Source organism: Eptesicus fuscus, chromosome 11 (assembly GCF_027574615.1).
Source record: "Eptesicus fuscus isolate TK198812 chromosome 11, DD_ASM_mEF_20220401, whole genome shotgun sequence".
NCBI classification, from domain to species: domain Eukaryota; kingdom Metazoa; phylum Chordata; class Mammalia; order Chiroptera; family Vespertilionidae; genus Eptesicus; species Eptesicus fuscus.
The window spans coordinates 37,401,063-37,423,662 of record NC_072483.1 but is presented as its reverse complement, the minus strand read 5'-3'; the positions used below and the strand labels follow the sequence as shown (position 1 = coordinate 37,423,662).

Genomic DNA, 22,600 nt, shown 5'->3' with positions numbered 1-22,600 from the left:
TTATTGATTTTTTACAGAGAGGAAGGAAGAGGGATAGAGAGTTAGAAACATTGATGAGAGAAACATTGATCAGCTGCCTCCTGCACCCTCCCCACTGGGGAGGTGCCCACAACCAAGGTACATGCCCTTGACCGGAATCGAACCTGGGACCTTTCAGTCCGCAGGTCGACGCTCTATCCACTGAGCCAAACCGGTTTCGGCTCTGGACCTATTTTGTTCATCAGTTGCAAGAAGAGTTGCAAGAGTGGTACAAAGAATATCTACCAGATATACTAATTTTTAGTATTTTGCCCTATTTGCTTTATTGTTTATATTCTTGCTCTGTTTCTATCTCTCTCTTTGTCTCTGTCTCTGTCTCTCTCTCCCCCACACACATACATACATATATACAAACACAATAAGATGAACAATAATTCCATAGTATTATCTAGCATTCAGTTCATATTCACATTTTCCTAATTGTTATTAGAATGTTTTTATTACCTCTCCGACTAAGATAATGTTGCCACATAAAGAAAAAAATTTATTTTGTAACCTTTGAAAACAGTACTCTTTACATCCTCATTTGGATATATTCTAAGGGGAAAAGCACTGGAAGGAAATCCTAAACTTGACTTAGTAGGCTTTTTATTGGTAGTAACATTGATATCATGACCTTGAAATGTTTTACCTTCGTGGTAAGATAACGTGTATAAATAAACATTTTAGCGTTAACATAACTAGGACTCAGTGTACAAGAAAAGATACCAATCCTATATAATAAAAGGATAACAAGCAAATTGACCCTAACGGCAGAACGACCGAGAACGACTAGTCGCTATGACATGCATTGACCACCAGGGGCAGACGCTCAACTCAGGAGCTGCCCCCTGGTGGTCAGTGCGCTCCCACAGGGGAGCTCCGCTCAGCCACAAGCCGGGCTGATGGCTACAAGTGCAGCGGTGGTGGCAGGAGCCACTCCCACTTTCTCAGCGCTAAGGATGTCCGACTGCGGCTTAGGCCCGCTCCACATGGGAAGTGGGCCTAAGTGGTCACTCAGACATCCCCCTCCGGGCTGCCAGAGGGATGTCTGACTGCCAGCTTAGGCCTGATCCCCATGGGAGAAGGCCTAAGCCAGCAGGTGGACATTCCCCAAGGGGTCCCAGACTGCAAGAGGGTGCAGGCTGGGCTGAGGGACCCCCTAAGTACACGAATTTTCATGCACCAGGCCTCTAGTATTAAATACATTTTTTACAAATATAATATTGTAAAATGAAAATATCAATAAAACTTGTGATTTTTTTTCTTTTTTCAAATATTTTTCTCCCACTTGAAAGGGTCACTGAAAGGGCCTACAAACAATGACACATCTGAAGCAATGAGCATTCCTAATATGGATTTTAACATCTTTTTCACTCAAAGGAATCAGGGCTAATTGTAAAAAAAAAAAAAAAAAAAAAAAAGGTTGATTCCAGGTCTGGAGTAGGAAATTTGCAAGGTGGCCTTAGGCTATTGTATTGTATCAGCTTATAAATGTTGAAGAAATGATAGTTTTAGAAAAACCACATTTTTCAATCCCTCATGTAATAATTCAGGCAAAGATCATCAATGGATGGTAAAACCTTTAGATGAAAGATTTTTGAGAAATGGGATATTTACACAGAGCCAAAGTATTACTCTATGAATTACTTAGTAAATGAAACAAACAAACAAACAAACAAACAAAACATGTACCTTTACAATTCGGAGATCTGGCTATTGCCACCTGAACCAAGTATATTCATTTAGCATTACTAATAGTGGGGCCGCCTGACATTGTGTCCCAACAGGTGATGCAATATAAAATATATCACCTTTGTGCCAAAAACATTTACCTCAATCTAACCAATTTCCTAGAAATTGAGAAATTTTTTTTGGAAAGAGACAGATTGTAATTGTTTTAGACTTTGTGAGCCATATGGTCTCTGTCACAACTACTCAACTCAGCCCTTATATCAGGAAAGCATCCATAGACAACATGTAAACAAATGGCTGTGCCTGTTCTAATAAAGCTTTATTTACAAGTGTAAGTGGTAGATTCAATTTGGCCTGCTGGTTGTAGTTTGTCAACCCCCATTTGAAAAGTAATTAACTGTTTACAGAAAATTCAGGTGAAAGAGGAACAAAAGAAAACAGATAACAAGAGAATATAATTGGGCAAATCCAAAATGAGGAACACTTTACAATACAGATTCTTAAATGCTTCAAAAAAGTTAGTGTTATGGGGGGAAAAAAAAGTGATGAAACTATTCAGACTTATGTAAACTAGTGAGACATAAAAACCAGTTTGAATGTGTGAACCAAGATAACAACCATCTTTTTCATACATGGAGATACTAAACCCTACCTCCCCTCCCCTGTCTTGTGCACATGATATTTCTTTTTTATTTTTATAAATTAATTTTTTAAATTACAGTTGGCATACAATATTAAGTTTTAGGTGTATAACATAGTGATTAGACATGTTTATAACTTAAGTGATTTCCTGATAAGTCTAGTCCCATCTGATACCATACATAGTTATTACAATATTATTAGCTATATTCCCTATTTACACCCCATGACTATATTTATAAATGAAAATTTGCACATCATAATTCCTTCACCTTTTTCTCCCAGCTCCAAAACCCTTCTCCCATCTGGCAACTATCAGTGTATTCTCTGTATCTATGAGCTTATTTATGTTTTGCTTGTTTATTTTGTTTTTTAGATTTCACATATAAGTGAAACGTTGCAGTATTTTTCTTTCTTCTCTGACTTATTTCACTTAGCACAACACCCTCTAGGTACTTCCATGTTGTCACAAATGGCAATATTTCACTCTTTTTTTTATAGTTGAGAATATTCCATTGCATATATGTACCACCTCTTCTTCTTTTTATTTTTTTGAATCCTCACCCGAGGATATTTTTCCATTGATTCTTAGAGAGCGAGTGGAAGGGAGGGGGAGAGACAAAGAGAAATATCAATGTGAGAGAGACACATCAATTGGTTGCCTCTGGCACATGCCCCGACTAGGGGTTGAGCTTACAACCAAGGTACGTGGCCTTGACTGGAATCAAACCTGGGACCTTTCAGTCCACAGGCTGACGCTGTATCCTCTGAGCTAAACCACCTCTTCTTTATCCACTTGTCTATTAATAGACACTTAGGTTGCTTCCATATCTTGGCTATTATAAATAACTAGAGGCCCAGTGCACAAAATTTGTGCATGGGGGGAGGGTGTCCCTCAGCCCAGCCTGCACCCTCTCCAATCTGGGACCCCTCGAGGGATGTCTGACTGCCTGGTAGGATCGGGCCTAAATGAGCAGTCAGACACCCCTCTCACAATCCAGGACTGCTGGCTCCCAACTGCTCACCTGCCTGCCTTCCTGATTGCCCTTAACTGCTTCTGCCTGACAGCCTGATCACCCCCTAACCACTCCCCTGCCAGCCTGATCGATGCCTAACTGCCCCCCTGCCAGCCTGATTGCCCCTAACTGCCCTCCTCTGCAGGCCTGGTCACCCCTAACTGCCCTCCCCTGCAGGCCTGGGTCCCCCCCAACTGCCCTTCCCTGCAGGCCCAGTCACCCCCAACTTCCTTCTTTTGCTGGCCTGGTCACCCCTAACTGCCTGCCCCTGCAGGCTTGATCGCCCACAACTGTCCTCCCTTGCAGGCCTGGTCCCTCCCAACTGCCCTCCCCTGCTGGCCATCTTGTGGCGCCATCTTGTGTCCACGTGGGAGCAGCCATCTTTGACCACATGGGGGCAGCCATCTTGTGTGTTGGAGTGACAGTCAATTTTCACATTACTCTTTTATTAGATAGGATAGAGGCCTGGTGCATGGGTGAGGTCCGGCTGATTTGCCCTGAAGGGTATCCCGGATCAGGGTGGGGATTTCCTTGGGGCGTGGGGCGGCCTGGGTGAGGGGCCTGTGGTGGTTTGCAGGCCGACCACGCCCTCTGGCAACCCAAGCGGAGGCCCTGGTATCTGGGATTTATTTATCTTCTATAATTGAAACTTTGTAGCCTTGAGCAGAGGCCAGGGTAGGCCAGGGCTGTGAGAAGCTTGGCTTCCTCCATTGCCGGGGGGCAACTCAAGCCTCCTGCTCAGCTCCAGCTCCATGGCTGCCATCATTTTTGTTGGGATTTATTTGTCTTCTATAATTGAAACTTTATAGCCTTGAGTGGAAGCCAGGGCAGGCCAGGGTGGCAGGGAAGCTTGGCTTCCTCCATTGCTGGGGAAACCCAAGCCTCCTGCTTGCTGCAGCTCCATGGTCACAGCCATCTTGGTTGGGATTTATTTATCTTCTATAATTGAAACTTTGTAGCCTTGAGCGGAGGCCAGGGCAGGCCAGGGCTGTGAGAAGCTTGGCTTCCTCCATCGCTGAGGGCAACTCAAGCCTCCTGCTCAGCTCCAGCTCCGTGGCTGCCGCCATTTTTGTTGGGATTTACTTATCTTCTATAATTGAAACTTTGTAGCCTTGAGTGGAGGTCAGGGCTGGCCAGGGCGGCAGGGAAGCTTGGCTTCCTCCATTGCTGGGGAAACCCAAGCCTCCTGCTTGCTGCAGCTCCATGGCTGCAGCCATCTTGGTTGGTTTAATTTGCATACTTGCTCCTGATTGGCTGGTGGGCGTGGCTTGTGGGTGTAGTGGAGTGATGGTTAATTTGCATGATTCTCTTTTATTAGTGTAGATACTGCAATGAACATATGGATGCAGTTGTTTTTTCAAGCTAGTGTTTTAGGTTTCTTCAGGTAAATATCCAGAAGTGGAATTGCTGGGTCATATGGTAGATCTAATTTTTAGTTTTTTAGGACATCTCTATTCTGTGCAGAATCTTTCAGTTATTTCCTTCCCTCTATCGGAATGATTTGCAATCACTACCAGGATGACTAGTTTGAGAGTGTCTTAGCCCACTTTAGCTGCTTTTCAAAATTTCATGAAATAAAATCAATACTATTTTTCTCTAAACTTATTAAAAGCATTAAGAAAACAAGTTTATGAAGAGCAAGAGGCAGAGAAAAAACAGCTATGCTCTAATCACCAGTCTTTAATTATCATTAGTCACAAGCAAGTCATTTGAATCATGTGACACTTTTGTGCCCAAAGGAAAAAAATTTTGCTTCTTCCTAATAACAATATAAGCAGATAACTATGTTTTTACTAAAAATTATAGTAAAGTGTTCTTCTATACTCACTTGCAATTTTCCTACAAGATAGGACTTGAAGTTAAAGTCTCAACTTACTTCAAAAAATGCCATCTATAAGATCTGTTATAGAAAAATAATTTAAAATAACGGAGAAGCTGAAAACTGGTTTTTAAATGAATATCAACATATCTCTTTATTGAAACTATTTACAAGAGAGTTATTTTTCAAGCTTAAAGTATCATATACTTTAGAGCAAACTAATAAAGCCAAGTAAGATCTCTTACAGACCAAGACATTAAAAATAATTCACACCTCACTTCCATGCTATTCTTCCATTCTGCCCGTAAAGCCTACATACAACTGTAGAGCTGACTTGTTTATGCTCAACTGATCTTTACTAGGCTGCTCATCCTGGCCTCTGTTTTTCCACTCTTGTTTTGGTCTCCTCCCTTAAGAACTCATCTTTGTGAGGACAAAGCTGTTTCAAAATCAAGGTTTGTTTGATTTCCCTCATCATGATGAAAGTTTCTCCTGCTTTTGTTCCTTAGGGGAGAAGATGTTCTTGAACTTTATAGTAGCCTTTCTGTTCTGTTTAACAAAGGGCTAAAGTTTGTGCTGCCAGTAACGTATAAAATCAAACAAGATAAATTTACCCTCAGTTCACTGTTTCTGCTTTTTCTAACCTATAAACCATATTTATAGGATGATAGTTCTAAATGATTCTTTCTAACCTGAAAAAGAGATCATGAGGTTACTACAAGTATTGTCTGAAGCAGCCAAAAATTCCAATAAAATCCTAGGCACCACTAGGAAAGAAAGCAAAAACATGAACTGGCATGTATATAAAATCATCATAAATTTGCATTTGGGGGATTACATGATTCCTGGTGTGATTCAGAAACTGATGAGTATAATCGCCATGAAACTGGGCTATTTGTAGAGGACAGAGTTGATGGATTGAGCCTCTAGTGTGGAAACCTAGTGTTGATATTATTTTAAATCCATTAATTTTTATTTATAAATTAAATAATTATATTGAATTACTACTATCTTGGCATAGAGTGATAAACAAAAAAGACACAGTCCCTATTTTCAAGGATCTGACAGTCTAATGGAAAATTTGGATATTCTTGGTGAAGGCAAGACAAAGTACTATGGTAATATATTAGAGCAGGGAGTAGCAGGGGTGAAGCAGAAAATAGAAGGAAAACGTCTTCTACAAATGGGAATTGACTTCCTGCCAAAAACCCATGGCAATTTTAAGGAACTGTGAATAAATTAGTATAGTTGAAGCATAAAATTTGGAGTAAGTTGAGGGAAGGCTGTGGTAAGAGAAGACATTGAATAGATACGTAGAAGCCAAATTATGGAAGTCCTTGGAAGAATTAAATCTTGTAGTGTTTGAGTAGGCTAAATTTTTACTTACTGTTTTAATTAATTAATTAATTAATTATCATTAACTGCATTAAACAATTAATGAGTGAATTTAGTGGTTTATACCTTTTGTATTTTCAAAAGAATTTTAATGCATACCTAGAGATTTAACAAAATCCAGGATACTAGAAGAACCTTGTATAGAAATCATATCTACCATTAGAGGGGTAGTAAAAACTAGGAAAGTAATTACCCTAGAAGGTTGATACATAAATGGGTTTAAAATGGGACTAGACACACAAATGGACATAGTGGGTTATTAAGGGAAATTGTTTATTTGAGGCCTTCATAGGCCTTCCCACAAAAAGACCTCATTGACATGATCAGAAACTGAGTTCCAAACAGAATGTTTTTTTTTTTTTTGGTCTTATTCCGTATTATGTGTGTTAGGGAGTCATTCCCTTATCCCTTAATTACACATACCCACCTATTTGGAGTAGCCTTAGTAAATACGATCTTCCATTAAGCTTAGCTCTTTGGAGAATATTTAGAAAGCTAATGTCCATATCTGTTTGTGGGGGAAATGCAGACATCCCTCTTCCATTGACTGCATTTTTGTTTGACTTTTTAGTAATAAGACTCTGCCTTTAAATTAAGCTTCTATGGGATCATTGATTAAAATGGCTGATTAAAAACAACTTTAGGGGAAAAAAACCTTAAGATAATTTTCTCTTGCTGAATTCTTTAAAGTTCTTTCTATAAAGTGCTGTAAGTTGAATCCCTCTTGACTTATCCTGAGTGGAAACAGGGAACAATGACGCCTCTGTATTAAATTCCCAATCATCCACCACGATCACTTTCAGTTTCCCATTAGCCTTCTCATTGCTATAGAAGGAGTCTCACTTTCTTTAGATTTCCCTGAGTCAGTTTCCTGATCCTTTAATATCGTTTGCCGACCTCTTCCTGAATTCCCTCTTAAGAATTCAAATATTGATTCTAAGACATTTAATGATCTCCCTTTCTAGTATATTAGTAGATACTGAGCTGGGCTTAAATTGTAGCTATTTTAAGTTAAAGTTAGCCAGTTATAAGTAACTGTGCAGCAACTATACAGCACATACAGATATGCATACACAAACACAACACAGATGCAAACGTGTGTAAATAGGGTCTAAGAGATAATGTAGGTAAAACAGCAGGGATTTTGAGCAGAGAAAAATTAGACAAAATTTATGCAAAGGAACTTCTGACTTCATCTTAGAGAAGGAAAGCAATACATGAAGTAACAACTCCATGTGAACATTATTCACATCCATTGTTTGATATAGGTTATACTTCCACAGGCCTTGACTTGGGAGATGTTAGACCACATTCAAAGGAAAGCAGGTTGGAGGGAATGCAAACGTTTTAAGTAAAGTTGGGAAATTTTACATAGCTGTATTGTACTATTGTGTTTTCCCATCTTCATACTAAGAGGGTGCACAGCAGTTATATACTGGTAAGCATTTAACAATTGGCTGGAGGTGAGAGGAGGGGCACGGGTAAGCCCTGATTTGTAGCATTTTCTGATTTCTGTGGTGTAAATACACCATGGCTTATTTCAAACTACCAACTTCATGTTACTAAACACAGAATCAGGAAGAAATGTACAGTTGCATGTCATTATATATAATTTCTGTCAGACAGATATAATAGACATAAATAACCCCAAGAGCATAGATAATAGTAAAATAATTGGGAAATGAGTTTTGAGTATTTGCTACCTTTGTTTTTATTTCATTTTAAGTTTATATAACTTAATGTTTGTTAATGCCTGTGTTTAACAGCTAGCTTGCACAGGTCCTAAAGGTTTAGCAATCGGCTCTGTGTAGCTGGTGGGAGGCAGCTCTGGCACCTGAGTAGGGTTCACAGGTACCCAGCAGATGAAAGAAATTACACGACTAAGTCCCATGAAGAGATAATTGTGGTTCCCTACAGATTACTGTGGAATAGCGTGTACGGACCTGCTATGCTCTATCTGCTGTGCTGCCTCCCCTGTGAACTCACCCAAAGTTCAGAAATGAGGTCCTAATCCTCATGCTGTGCTGCCTCCCCTGTGAACTCACCTCATGTTCAGAAATGAGGTCCTAATCCTCATGCTCTCACCAGACACCGCACTTGTTTTGACTTGGATGGTCACTTGGAAGGAAAGTGGAAGGTTTTTCCACTTCTTGAGTAGAAGACTGGAGGTAATGTTTCCACCGGTCTTTTGTTGATTACTGGTAGCTTTGGAAGCAAAGTCAAACATATAAATTTCTCAGTACTAGTATGTGCTGTATATGATCTTTTAAAAATGATTTCCTGGGCAGTCTATGACCAGAAAGAGAGGCTCTGAGCTATGGACAAAGGATAGTTCTCAAAGGTAGAGAAAATATTTGAAATTGTTTACATCACTAAATATGAGCTTACTTCATTATTATTATTTAGTGCATAAATTGTTTTATTTTTCCATCTCTTCTATGCCCTCTTCCACTTCTACCTCCCCCTCACAATCACCAGAGTGTTGTCCATGTCCCTGATTTCTCTTTCTTTTTTGCTCGATCCCTTCCCTCCCCCCAACCACCCCCACCAGAGCTGTCTAAAAGAAAAGACAAAAATTTACAGAAAACAGGAGAAAAAACTTGGGAGACCAATGAATGTTAAACGATGATGAATTCCCAATTATGTGAATAGAGAACTGATAATGTCAGTGCAGAAATAGGACCATAAACTTTAAAGTCGGGATGTTGGATGTACTTTCATGTGAAATTGGCAAACATAGGGGGAAAATCCAAAGACAGCTGTAAAAGCCAATGAGTGTATGGAGGAAAGTGGAGAGTAACGGGGCAGTGATGTGTCTGAGAGAATTTGGAGAGTAGGAAAAGCATATAAGATGAGAGTAATTCAATAAAGCCCATGAACTGGAAATATTAATGAGCAGAGAACACATCATTCCTCATACCTAGGCCCACATCCGGGCATCACGGCCAGACGCTGGGGAGGCAGTGTCTCACATGTTCCCATGAACAGCTGTGGAGTAAATTGATCCCAAGTGAGACAAGCAGAGGCGGTCTTATGTGCAGAGCTATCAAAGTGAGCTCAGGAGTAACCAGCAGGTAATGGAACATACACAGATATCAGGAGTCTGTGGCAGGAATAAAAAAAGAAATGGACAATGAAGGAGAGAGGGTGCTGGAAGGAGAGTAACATTAGTAACCTCAGAAGAGGCCAAGCACGTGCGACCATTCAAAGTAAAACACCAAGTGGGCAATGAACCAGGCGTTTGAAAGCTTTATGAGCGCAAGGCAGAAATAAGAAGGCATACAGCCGTGTACAAGGGGCTGATCATGAGGATAATTCTCTACTTTCCTGGTGCTGGGTTTTCTATTGTTCCCATGCAACAGGCATCAATCCCAGAAAAGCAGTGGTTTCCAAACATTAGAGAACAAAAATATCACCTGGGGAGTGGTGGGTATGTGAAAATATCAATCCCAGGATCCTACCACCGGTGTTCTTCACTTGGGCCCAGGAATCTGCATTTAAAAAATAAGCATCATTGAAAATTCCAACTCAGTTGGTTTACCCAGCACTTTCTGAGAACTGCGGCAGGATAATTAATGCAGGGGCCTGCTGGAGAGACGTGTCTGGAGACATACTGCTAAGCAGTCCCAGGGGTTCAGCATTTCACCTGGCGAGCAAATGCCGACTCCTTTGCGAGGCAAATTCATGGCCCAGCTGTCACAACCTGTTATAGTTGCTTGAAAATCTCTACTTCTTTTACTTGTTTGTTTTTAAATCTTTGATTTTGAATGTTGACATTTTACCTTGGGTTTAATAATATATATATTTTCAAACTTTCTTTGGAAGCAGATGGGGTATAGATCCTAATTAAATAAAAAGTTTAATTGCTGATGCCCTCTCTCATATCATCAAGAGAAGTGGAGAAAGAGAGAGATGCTGTTTAATTATTAGTTGGATAATAATGTTACTAAATCTGTCTTGTTAATGTATGAGGGAATACCTTGAAAACTGTAAAGTTTTATACAAATAGGTAATTTGAAAATACATTCCTTTATATATAACAAATAAGTATGGGTATTTTATCTATTGTAGTTCTGTAAATTTTTTATATATTCACATGTTCTTGTATTTATGATGTTGGGGTGGGGGAGTCCAAACATTTGCACAAAGACAGGAACACATCACTTTTCACAATATTGTGGCTCTTTATTCTTTGTAGCTCTTCCAAATCCCACAAACACAGAGAGGATTATCAGTACTATCTGAGTGTGTGTGGGCTTGAAAAGCTCTGAATGTCTCTAAAACAGCAAGTCTTTTAGATGCTTTTTTTAAAAAAAAAAATACTGGGAGCTTTTGGTGCACGTTAATCCTTATGATCTGTCAGACTATTGCTCCACAAGCCAGACCTTCCTAGGGCTTCCAGGTAATGGATGTAACTGATGTTATGTTGGACCAGGCTCAGGCAATGGCCCAGGTGTGGCAACTGGTCTATTTGCAAAAAGTCTTGTCTCCATTTGCAATGATGCCGAGCTCTGCATATGAACATTTTCATCCATAGAAATGGAGCAGTCTAAGCAAGACTTTCTGCTTTAACTGAAGAATACATGAAGAGAGAAATGTTGGCTGTGCCTGGCTAAGGCAATAAAATTATTTTCAGAACCAAGGATCCAGGCAGAAGATAGATTTATTGATGTGACAATCTTCGGGGAAACCAGAGACACAATCTCAGAAAGATGTATATTCAAACGGAGGCCTTAGGGAATATTCTTGTCTCTTGAAATAACAGGGAACCTGGCAGAGAGGAGCTGTGACATCTGGGAGAGGACAATAAAGATTAAAATTTAGAGTCACTTGGAGAGAACATGTGAGTTGCTTTTTAGTATAAATGTGACAAGGTTGGCTGTATCTGTGAGATATTGGAATTGTGTGGACAGTCAGCTTATAGCTTTGAGAGAGAATGAAATAGCCTTTGTTTTGCTGTCCAGGCCTTGGGTTGCCCAGTAGCTTGGATTAGAGTGAAGGATCTACCTCCGAGGAGCAAGATTAATGTCCCTTTGTCAGCTTACCGTGGACTAAGTGGAATTTGCGGTGGGCTCACCGTTTGGGGGACCATGCGCAGGCTCCCTGGGAGAGCCAGGTTGGTCTGTCTTCTGAGCTCCATTCCTGTGACGTCCTCGGGACCAGAGGGAACTCTCCTTCCTAAGGGGCCTCTCAGATCATGCTTTACTCTTTGTGCAAAATGGGAACAAAGAGACACAGCCCCCTCTTCGTGTCCTAACAAAGCTGTGTCTAGATAGAGCAGAACTTGGCTGTTGTAACTTTCATTAAAATAAAATTCCATAAAAATGAATTATCTATTCTTTTTATACTGTGAACTGGCTTAGGAAACTCTGCCCTATTTTTCTTCCAGCCTATCCATCGTCTCCCCACTCACCCCCCTCCCCAAGTTTGAGAATTAATTAAATTCTGATATAATGTTAAATTGTACAAATTGTGCATTTTTGTAAGTCTGCTTTACTCTTCTCTGGCTCCTATCTAACCCTCCTCTAGGAAGCTCTCCATTTCCTGTGAAAGCCAGCCAGAGAGAGGCCCCAAGGAATATGGGCGTGGACATCTCCAGCTTAATCTAGGAAAGGAAAGTAGAGGGTTTGGGGTGATTTAGTTCTGCCCAAACCTAAATAGTGCTGTTGAGAAACTATATGCATCTTGTAAAAACGGGACTGAGGATCAGTGATCTAGGTATGATTTGTTTATTTATCTGGATCTCTGTCCAGTCTATTATTTTATCTTCTCCAGTACAGTTGTGTTTCTGTCAACTTAGCCAATAATGCTGTTTCCAACTTTATGTATCTGCTTGGGCTCTGGGGAAAGCCACTCATGTCTCTCGTGGCCTCAAGTGACAGCCTTTCTAGAACAGAAACTTTAGCATCGCACCTGACAAAACTGCCTTGTAGACAGCGGAGCTCAGCAAGCTCGCACCAGGGACGGGCCCTGTCCCCCGAGACCCAAGGCCAGGGTTCACACGCCGGGGCTTTGGGGTTCCTGCTTTGTGGAGGTGACTATCTGTAAAGAAAAGAGGGATGATGAATGATTCCAGAGCTCAGTCCTGCGGGCTGAGCTGAGACCTAAAGGAGACCCAGACAAGCGCGGCTTGGCAGCAAGTCCCTGGGGGAGCGAGTTGAAACTTGAAGGCGGAAACTCAAGTGCAGGGGGAGTCAGTCAGCATTGGAGGGAGCCAAGGACAAAAGTGCACGGAACATCACTCACCCAAAAAAACTAAATATATTTTATCATTTGTTTTTTAAAAAGCATATTTAAAATGCCTAACCAAAAGTTTTGTTAAAAAATATTATGTTTGTAGACTGAGGGGACGGGGGAATTAGAAGGGTTAAGAAAGGAAGGAAGAGAGAGATAGAGAGAGAAGAGAGAGAGAGAGAGAGAGAGAGAGAGGGGGAAGGAGGGGAGGGAGGAAGAAAACAAGTCCCCAAAGGTGTTTATGACAGTAACCTTTCTGTGACACTGACTTGTTTTAAACCTCAAATGCTAAAGAGGCTGTTGGTGAAGTCTCTTTGCTGATGGTCGCCTAGGCTGGCCGGGAATCAGGGTTTGCTCGCTGCCGTGGGTGGCTGAATCACTATAGGAATCTTTGGTCCCTTTGATGTTTGCTGACTACAGAAGTTCTGAGAGACCTGGAAGGTAAGGGGGGTGCGGTTTCCAAACAGCAATTAGGGAAGGCAGGTTTTATTAAGCTCACTTCAGCCATTTGTTTGAGGGAGACGACAGTAGTTTCTTTTGTTGTGTCAGTGCCATCCCCCCCGCCAGTCTTGAAGAAGAGAAAGCAGGTCCATCAGAATGATGCCGCTGTCTGTCTCTGGGGAAATGAGGACCAATTAAGTCAGAAGTGAAAAATAGATAAAGCCAGATGGAAATATTATGATCTGGTAACAGATCTTTATTAACAGATCTGGTAACAGATCAGTACTTTATTAACAGATCTGACAACAGATCAGTACTTTAATAACATGGCTTTTTAAAGTTTCACACTAAAGCAATGCTTCTTTCAGTATTTGTGATTCTGAAAATACTGAAATTTGGGGGGTCAGAAATTATATGTATCTATAAGAATTATTTTTAAAACTCCAATAAAACTAGTCACCCATGCTTGTCATTTTCTTACCTTTAAGTCATTTATTTTTTAAATAAATCGAAATGGGAAAAGAATTTAAAGAAAGCTTCCAATATTGTGAGAAAACCCCTCAATGTGAGTTTCTCTCTTGTATCCAATAAAATACTTACAGCATCTTAAGGATTTTAAAAATGCAATACATATTAATTATGAAGTAAATTTTTCTACTATAAATCATTTGTGAATTCAAGAGTCACAATGCAAATTACCCAATTAGTGTCGAATGGCACGTAGCTTTTCTTAGTGAACTCATATGATGACAAGTGGTGAGCTCCTGTATGTATTAAAAAATCCAGATGTAGGCTCTGCTCTTGTCTACTTGATAGGTGTTTCCGGTTGCTCTGGGCTTATGTTTTGTATTATATGATTTTTACACATTTATATATGGCACTTAATATAAATATGTTGAATAAGTGGATGTATGGAGGCAATTAGGCAAGTAAATGCTGGTCTGTCCGGGTAGCCTTATAAATTTCAGTTCATAATAAATAATCCCCTAAAGCCAACATGCCATTCCTGCTTGTGCTTCCCCTCCAAAACCACAGTACCGGCAAGTCTGTGTCGTGGATATCATGTCTGATTTGCCTTTTAGCACTCAGGGTTCTTATTGTCCAAAGGAACTAGACACCTGATCTGTTCTTCAGCGACTCAACTTCTATTTACTAGTAAACTTCTCAGATGATTACATATTTTACAAAGGAATACCTACTGACTAATTAATATAAAAGTATATATTGAATTTATTCATAAATTTTTATTTTGTCAATTCCTATATCCTGTGATTTATCTACAACTGAAGAAATTCAATTGAATACATTCCATAACGTTTTAAATTCATTATTTTTTCATGTATTGGCACATGCCTTCTGTTAAGCACTATGATAGTTGTTGGAGATACAAAGGTAACATGAGAGAGGGAGGGAAGGAGGGAGGGAAGGAAGGAGACAGAGGGAGAGAGGGTGGGGGGGAGAGACTGAAGAAATAGGATAGCAAAGCAAGATGTTCGTTTTTTGGAGCAAGATCCTGGAGACAACTAGGTTTATGGGATTAAAAGCCCAGGAGTAAGGAGCAAGAAATGAGTGAAGATGACTCTTGACAAGATTGGAAGCGCACAAAGTGTGTTGGGAAAATGGATGTTTAGTGGCCTTTTCTTTTCAATAATGTAAGAGGTGAGGTTTTCTGCTAAGAGGGAGAATTAAGCATGAGGTAGAAACATATGGAGAACGTCCATCATCTGGGGGTAAATAAAGTGATACTGGAGGAGTGTTGACTGTCTAATTAAGGTTCAACCTCATAAGTGTGTAATAAATCCAACAAGGAATTAGGGCTGAGAGTTGGTAGGGCAGGTGTGGAAAGAAAAGAAGATGAGATAATTAAAGGATATTGGTGATGATGCCCTTGAAGAGCGAGACCCAGGGATCCCAAGCTGCGAGAGAATGAAGTAAAGTCTGATTGTATCTTATAGGCTGGGGGAAAGGAAGAGGTGAAATGACAATAATCTTCATGAGGGAAGATCTAGCCCGGTGCCTGGTACACAGTGCACAGTGAATAAATATTGTAGGAAAATGGTGAGCTTGGTAAGCTAAGGCAGCAGGCTGAGTAAGGTCGAGTGAGAACATAAGGAAGATAGGAGGTCTGCAGGCAGTCCATTCCTAGCGCGATGCAGTGCAGATCTCTATCAGATATATGCAGTGACTTTGGAGACTGGAGTCAGCACTGAATCCCCCAGTTTAAGATTTTGACAGGGGAACCGTTAGTTCGAGGTGATGCCAAGCTCAAGTTTGGTCTAAGGAGTGGCTGTTAAAGCAGAGAGAAGTGAATGCTATTGGGGATCAATGGCATAGTTTTGAATAACCCTCAGTAACGTTGGGAACTGTGACCTGGGCAGCTAGCAGTTGATTCCAAGAACCCATTTAGAATGAGGATGGTCTAATCCCAAAGTCAATGGGTAGAACTTTTCTGGAATTGTCATTGGGAACCCTCCTTCCCTGACTTTTTCAAAGGGTAGCAATGGAAGTAGCATCATCTGGGAGGCACTGGTTTTCAATGAAGGAAAACCTTGCTAAGGAGCAATGGAGAGTGGAGTGAGAGAGGGTTGTGTGTTCCCATGGAGGGCGTATTTGATCACTGACTTTGTTCAGACTTGCTGGTGCATGGCAATTAAAAACACAAGACAGGCCTCTATCAGTATTATTATTTTTAATTCCCTACAGACAATGTACCTCTTACTGTCTATACCCCACTTTTGAAATGTGATTGAAAAGAACTATTCTAGGAAAATTCTGAGGACATCTGAAGAAATAAAAGGATTACTGAAAGCTAGATGGAAAGAGTTAGGATTATTCAAAAAGAGGAGGATACATACATTGTGGCAGAAATGTTGTTCTGCACTAATTTGGGGAAAGGGCTACTATGATATTTGCGGCCTTGTTCCAGTAACCTCCTCCTCACATATTGTCCTCTGCTCAGTTCTGAATTCCCAGGTTTAAGTCCCTGTTTCACAACTGTTTATATCTCTGCACTTCCAACTCAAGTGAACTCAGACAGCTAGGCTGGGATTGATTATAACCCACGAGAAAATGTACTTTACTCTCATTTACGGGTTTTCACATCCAGCATGATAAAGCATCCACCCACTTAGAGTTTCAAGGACTATTCGCAAAGCAAGTGCCTCACACCTCCTTTTTAAGGCTGAATTGCTTTCAAGTTATTTCTTCCTTCTTTGATTTTACTGAATAGATCCTTTAAATATCACCAGTAGCCTGAGGTTTCAACTGTCATCAGATATACCAGTGTTTTGTCCATCCGAGGGAAGGAAAGAAGTTCAGTGACAGCCATTGTTGTGGCTGCCCATCACCAACACTGACCCAAGCCTCAGAGGGCCACTGTCACTGAGGGAACCTGTCATCCATGTGTATTGGGGTGTGGTTGAAAAATTCTGCTCTTGAACGTCTCTTGGTGCCAAAGCAGGAATGTCTAGTTTGGAACAATCCTGAGGCATATAACTGTGATGTTCCATGCATGCAATCAGAAATAAGCCTCGTCTAGGTAGCAATTTATACCTGGTTTTATCTTGATAACGATAGTCAGGTAGAGTCCCTCTAATCTGAATTATTTATCTGTGCTATAGTCCTCAAATTGTGGTCCTCAGATCAGCAGAATCAACATCACCTGAAACTTGTTAGAAATGCAAAAGTTTGAACCCCCTGCCTCACCACTACTGAATCACAAACTCTGGAGGTGGTCCAGCAGTCTGTGTTTTACAAGCCCTCCTGGTGATCCTGATGTTAGTTCCAGTTAGGGAACCACTGGGCCAGGTGGTGTTGGTTCTCAGCCCAGGCTCACATTAGCATCATCTGAGGCAACTATAAATTTTAAAAATACCAGTGATTGGGCCCCACCACCAGATTCTGATCTAATTAGTTTGGCGTGGTGCCTTGGCATTAGATTTTGTAAGTTCCAACGATGCTAATGACCGTCATAGTTGAGAACCATCGTTCTGTTATAATGTGAGAATGGGCTCTCTAATTTAGGGCTTTGTGATGAATTGAAAAACAATTTATTGAGAACAACTTTGTTCATTTTACTAGAGTGTTAGTTTAGGCATGCTTATATAGAACAAACCCCACATAATGTAAGAGTTAAGAGGGTGGGGATCTTTCTGTCCGTTTTTTATTTTTCACTATTGTATCTTGAGCACCCAGGGCAGTGCTTGGCACATAGTAGGTGCTCAAATCACTACATTGACTAATTAAATTCATCCATTGAAGAATGGGTTCCAATAGGAAATTGCTTTTACACCTCATAAAGGAACCAGTAAGTGCTCTGAGCTGGAAGAATGGTCACTGTTTGGGGCTGGCCTGGGTTCAACTTCTTCTAGTTCTGGGAATTCTCAATGAATCCTCTTTGTTCTTGTCCCACACCCATCTGTACCAGGATGCCACTGCCTTGTATTAGGATTCACATTATCTTTGGCCCCTGCTTATGCCCTTAGCCAGAATCACCATTGAGTCGGGCCTCATTGCCATTTTCATTAGGCAGGTTATGCCCTCTGATCTGAGTACCCAGTTATGTAATTTCCCTTCTTTCCTCTGGGCCCACTTCTCTTTTCCTCCTCTCCTCCCCCCACTTTTTGGGGGTTCTGCCACCTGGCCCACCTCTCTTTTCATCTGGACATTCTCCTTTGTTGAAATGCCCTGTAGGCGAATGGAGGGATTCTTTCTGCTTGGTGGCAAGAACAACTTTCTGAGTGAGTTTGAGCTAAAAATGAATTTCCCAGCAGGCAAAATACCTCTGGCAGTAGCACTGAGGGCATGTGCCGTTAACCGATTTCGTGTTCAATGTTGAGTAAGCCACATGACCTAAACACTGAGTAGCACGTTTGTTCATAAAACTGCCTTTAATTCGGTAGGGCAGATTACTTCCCTGAAACATAGGGGAAAGGGAAGGAAAATTCAATACTTAATTAGAATTAGAATACTCTAATTAAGACATCTTTAGGTTGCTTTACTTACTGCTTGAAGCATTTTTTTAGATGTAGAACCTGCCACTATCAGCTGTTCTTCAGAAGTCTTTCATTCCCCTCTTGCTTTCTGTAGCTTCTTTTTAGATCAAAGTTACTTGTGGCTCCAGATAAAGAGAGTTCAAGGTTCTGTGTTATTAAAGAATTTGCCAAGTTCTTACTGAAGGTTCACTGAAGCCCAGGGTGATTCCAAATCATATGCATTTATCTCTTAGAGTGCAGGATGCACAGAAAAAAGTCTCCTAAATGATCCGTAAATTCTCCACTTCTACATGAAAGCTTCCTGTCCCTTCAACTACACTCAGGCCTGGAGGCTTACATACATCCTTCTCACGTTATTGCTAATGCTGTGCCTGATTCTACAGCAGCTGTTGCTTTTGAACAATTCGATGCTTCTCCTCCCCCAAGAGAAGGTGAAAATGCCTCTTTTGCAGCCTTTTCCACCTCTGTGGACTCAGGGTGCAAAAAAACAGACTGGGAGATGCGCCTGGGATTCTGTTTGGGAATTCAGGGCACAACTTAAAGACCTTTGAGTTTAGCCACTTTCTGACATTGACTTTCATAGCAGCAGTTTAATTTGGAGGAAAGCTGCTACCCCAAATGGCTAAAGGTAGTTACGTGGAAAATTTTCCAAATGATTGACTTCACTACGTTGCTAATTTTCTTTCTCCGTAAATATGTGAGTTTTTGGCATTCTTCCAGAAGTTTTTCTGCATCACTTCCTTTTAGGCAAAGAAGTTTTTCTATCCAGAGAGGAAGAACAAAGAGGCACCAGGAGTTACCCCTGTGAAGTGAATTACTATTTGAGTTTAAACCATAGCATCTGTAAAAATAGAGAATTGGAGTGTGTCGCCTGTTTTCTTAAATTTTCCTTTGGCAGATTTTTAAGGGAATCAGAGTAATCTTGACCACTTTAGAGCCAGTGGTCAGCTTTGTGCTTTCTTCAGCTCCCCTCTATTATCTCCCTCCCCCACCCCCATTTGCATACGTCTTACTGAAGGCGTGGTCTCTACTCTGGTCTCCACTCCTCTCTTCCCTCCTCACCTCCAACTAATTCTTCAGCCACCTCTCTATTGATTGCTTTTGTCAAGATCACCGATGGCTCCCTGTTATTTAATCCAAAGAATACCTTGGATTATAATTGATTTTCTCATAGCATTTGATATCACTGATCCCATTTTCCTTAGCTTCTTTGCACCATTTCTCCTATTTCTCCCAGAGAATTTCCTCTTCTTCTGTCCCTTTCTAAATGTTATTTCCTTGGGAATCAATCCTAGGCCAACTTTTCTTCTTACTCTATACAGGCATACCTTGGGGTAGTGGGGGTTCCATTGTAGACCACCCCAATAAAGCGAGTTTTTCAATAAAGCGAGTTGTAATCTTTATGTTGGTGTAAAATAAGCAATATCTGCAAAGCACAATACAGCGAGGTATGCCTACTCTAGTCCTGATGGATATCATCTGCCCCATGGCCTCAATTCCATGCCATGGGTAAGATTCCCCATCCACTTCTTCAGTCCAGATCTTGGGAAGGCAGGCTTATGTCCTAATTAAACCTAATTCCTCTCTGTTTCTCCTTCTAAGTTTCAATTTTTAGTGAGGGAGTCCATCATTCACTGTGCAAGACAGAAACCTTCCTAACTTCTTCCTCTCTAATGTTTCCCCTCTCCCATTAAATAAACTAACAAGTTTATTCTATTTATTCTATTTTCTACATAAATTTTAAATTCATATCTTCTCCCTACCTCTTACCAGTACCTCTCCCCTTGCCTTAGTTCAGGAAACCAGCAACTCGCATCTCAATAACTCTCTCTGGCCTTTCCCCTTTACCAATCCATCTCCCATATCACTGGAGAGATTTTTCTGATCACTGCATTTCCCTGATCAAAAGCCCCCACCCTTACAAAGCCCCCACAATCTGGCCCCTCTCCCCTCTCCAGCCTCAGTTCCTGGGACTCCTAACCTTGCTTTGTTCTTTTGGGGTCACACTTAATTTCTTTCAATTTTTCAAACATACTGTGCTTTCTGACCTCTGGATTCTGTGTTGTTGTTGTTTTTCCTGCCTGGAAAATTCCTACTACCCCTCTGGTGAATTCCTGCTTCAGTTTTTGGGTCTAAAATTGAGAGCACTGCCTCTTGGATGCTCCCCTGAATGTCCTAAGCCTGGCAGAGGTGCCTCTCTCACGGCCTCTGCCCCATTGTCCCATTAGAGCAAGAGCAAGAGCCATCCTGTGTCATAATTTCCTGGGTCTTTGTATTCCCGTTAGGTTGCCACTTCTGTGGGGACAGGAGCATGTGTTTTGTGTTGAAATTGTATCTCCAGTGACTCACGCAGTGATTGATGCAGAGCTGGTATGCAGTATATATTTGTGGAATGAATGAATGAGCCTCCCAGTAAACCATGAACTTTTCGTATGACACAGGTTCAAAATGCCTTACTCTTACCTGCAGTTTCTTCCTCACTAGTCCAGTTCCAAAAAGCAAATAAAACTTTGTTGCTGACAAAGCAACATGTGCATCCCAAAGGGAGAGAAACTTTCCAGAGGTTCTGAGAATTAGCATATGGTAATTGTCAAATCCCAGGGTATCTTTTAATCGAACCTTCGCAGTGGTTCACTTAGCTTGTACTCAGGGCTTAAATTGAGTAGAACCTCATTAGGGATGCCTTAGTGCAAATGGAGAGAATGAGAAATACAGCTTTCCATGACATGGAGGCGTCGGGGAAAGGGAGCAATCTGGTCTGGGGACTCTTTATTCTGTGTGTCTGACTGGACCAGCTCCTGATACAGGAGATGGTGGGAAGGACAGCCACAGCCACCAAAGTGGCCAGGATTGCCCTTTTCAATCCCATTCCGGGTTTTGTACTCCACAGGGATTTACTGTGTGCTCCCCCCCTTTCTTCTCTCTGAGCTTCCTCTTCAATGGCTTTCTCTTCAATGCCAGCCTCAGGAGCAACCTGGTTTTCTTTTTTGTTGTTGTGTTTTTTTAATACACTTTTTATTGATTTCAGAGAAGAAGGGAGAGGGAGAGAGCGATAGAAACATCAATGATGAGAATCATTATCAGCTGCCTCCTGCACAACCCCTCCTGGGGATCGAGCTCACAACCCGGACATGTGCCCTTGACTGGAATCGGACCCCCGGGATCCTTCAGTCTGCAGGCCGACGCCCTGTCCACTGAGCTAAACCAGCTAGGGCAGGAGCAACCTGGTTTTAAAGAGATTTCCTCCCTAGAGGCAAATCTTCCTGAGGGGAAAGACCTGGCTCGGCCGCCGATGCTTTCCTGGGCCCCTCTTTACCGGTCCCTGGTCACTCGCTCACTCTGTGCAGGCCACCCCAGTGTTTTCCTTCTGAGGCTGTGACCAGGTGGGGCAAGCCCGGTTCCCAGGGACAGAACTGGAGAATCACCCCCTCGCAGATGCCAGCCCTGCACTTGCTCAGCCTGAGCGCCTCCCCTGACTCATCCCTCGCTCTCTGCCTGCAAGGCCGCCCCGCTCAGCCGTCATGCCTCCTTGCCTCTGCGGCTCCTAATCCTCCAGCCCCAGCTCAGGTGCTGTCTTCTCAGTGAAGCCCTTGCTAAACCAGCAGTCCTTTCCCCTTCCCAGCAAGAGTCATCTCACCCTTCCCCAGATTCCCAGAGGCCTTACTTATACCTCTCTGTTTACCTTGTTTAGTTCCTAGGCTTGCCTTTTTATCTCGATGTTAAGCTACGACTTCTTAAGGACAGTCTTTTTTCTCAGTCATTATCTAGCACAGGGTTTGGCATGGCGTCAGGATTCACAAGCCAGTGAGGTGAGTGGAGCCATCAAGGGGAGAAGAGAAAAGAGCATATAATGTTAATGGCATAGGGGTGAGAGGGTCTGACATGGGCCCTGGGGCCAGTCTGCTTGGGTTGGATCTCTGGCTCTGCCACTTCCTGGGTGTGAGAGCATGAACATGTTATATCGTCTGTCTAGGCTTCCATGTCTTTATCTTTAAAGTGGGATCAATAATGGCACCCCAACATAGGGCTGCTGTGAAATCTAAATGAGACTTAGACTCATGTAAAGGACTTAGCACAAGCCTTGTTGCACAGGGAACATCTTAGTCAGTAAACATCAGGATTCAGAATAAAAAGGGTTTAGGGAAGATACATCCATGGAAAATGCAGGTGTACACACTAAGGGGAAAGCACATCTGTGACTGATGTCACAAATAAAGTTAAATCATCAATGATGGAAGAGAGAAGCAATGACCTCATACTCCCTGGAGAACCCAGGTGACTATTCTTTTTGAGAAGACAAATCTCATCTCTATAATTCAGTAAAAGAGTAGCTTGGACAAGAAGATGGT

The 22,600-nt window shown here is 41.7% G+C and overlaps 1 protein-coding gene across 2 annotated transcripts in view; it reads left to right on the top strand.

The window, feature by feature from the left end:
* The window catches only part of CCDC148 (coiled-coil domain containing 148), a 169,181-nt gene that overhangs the window by 122,253 nt on the left and 24,328 nt on the right, over positions 1-22,600 (top strand). The window lies entirely within an intron of this gene.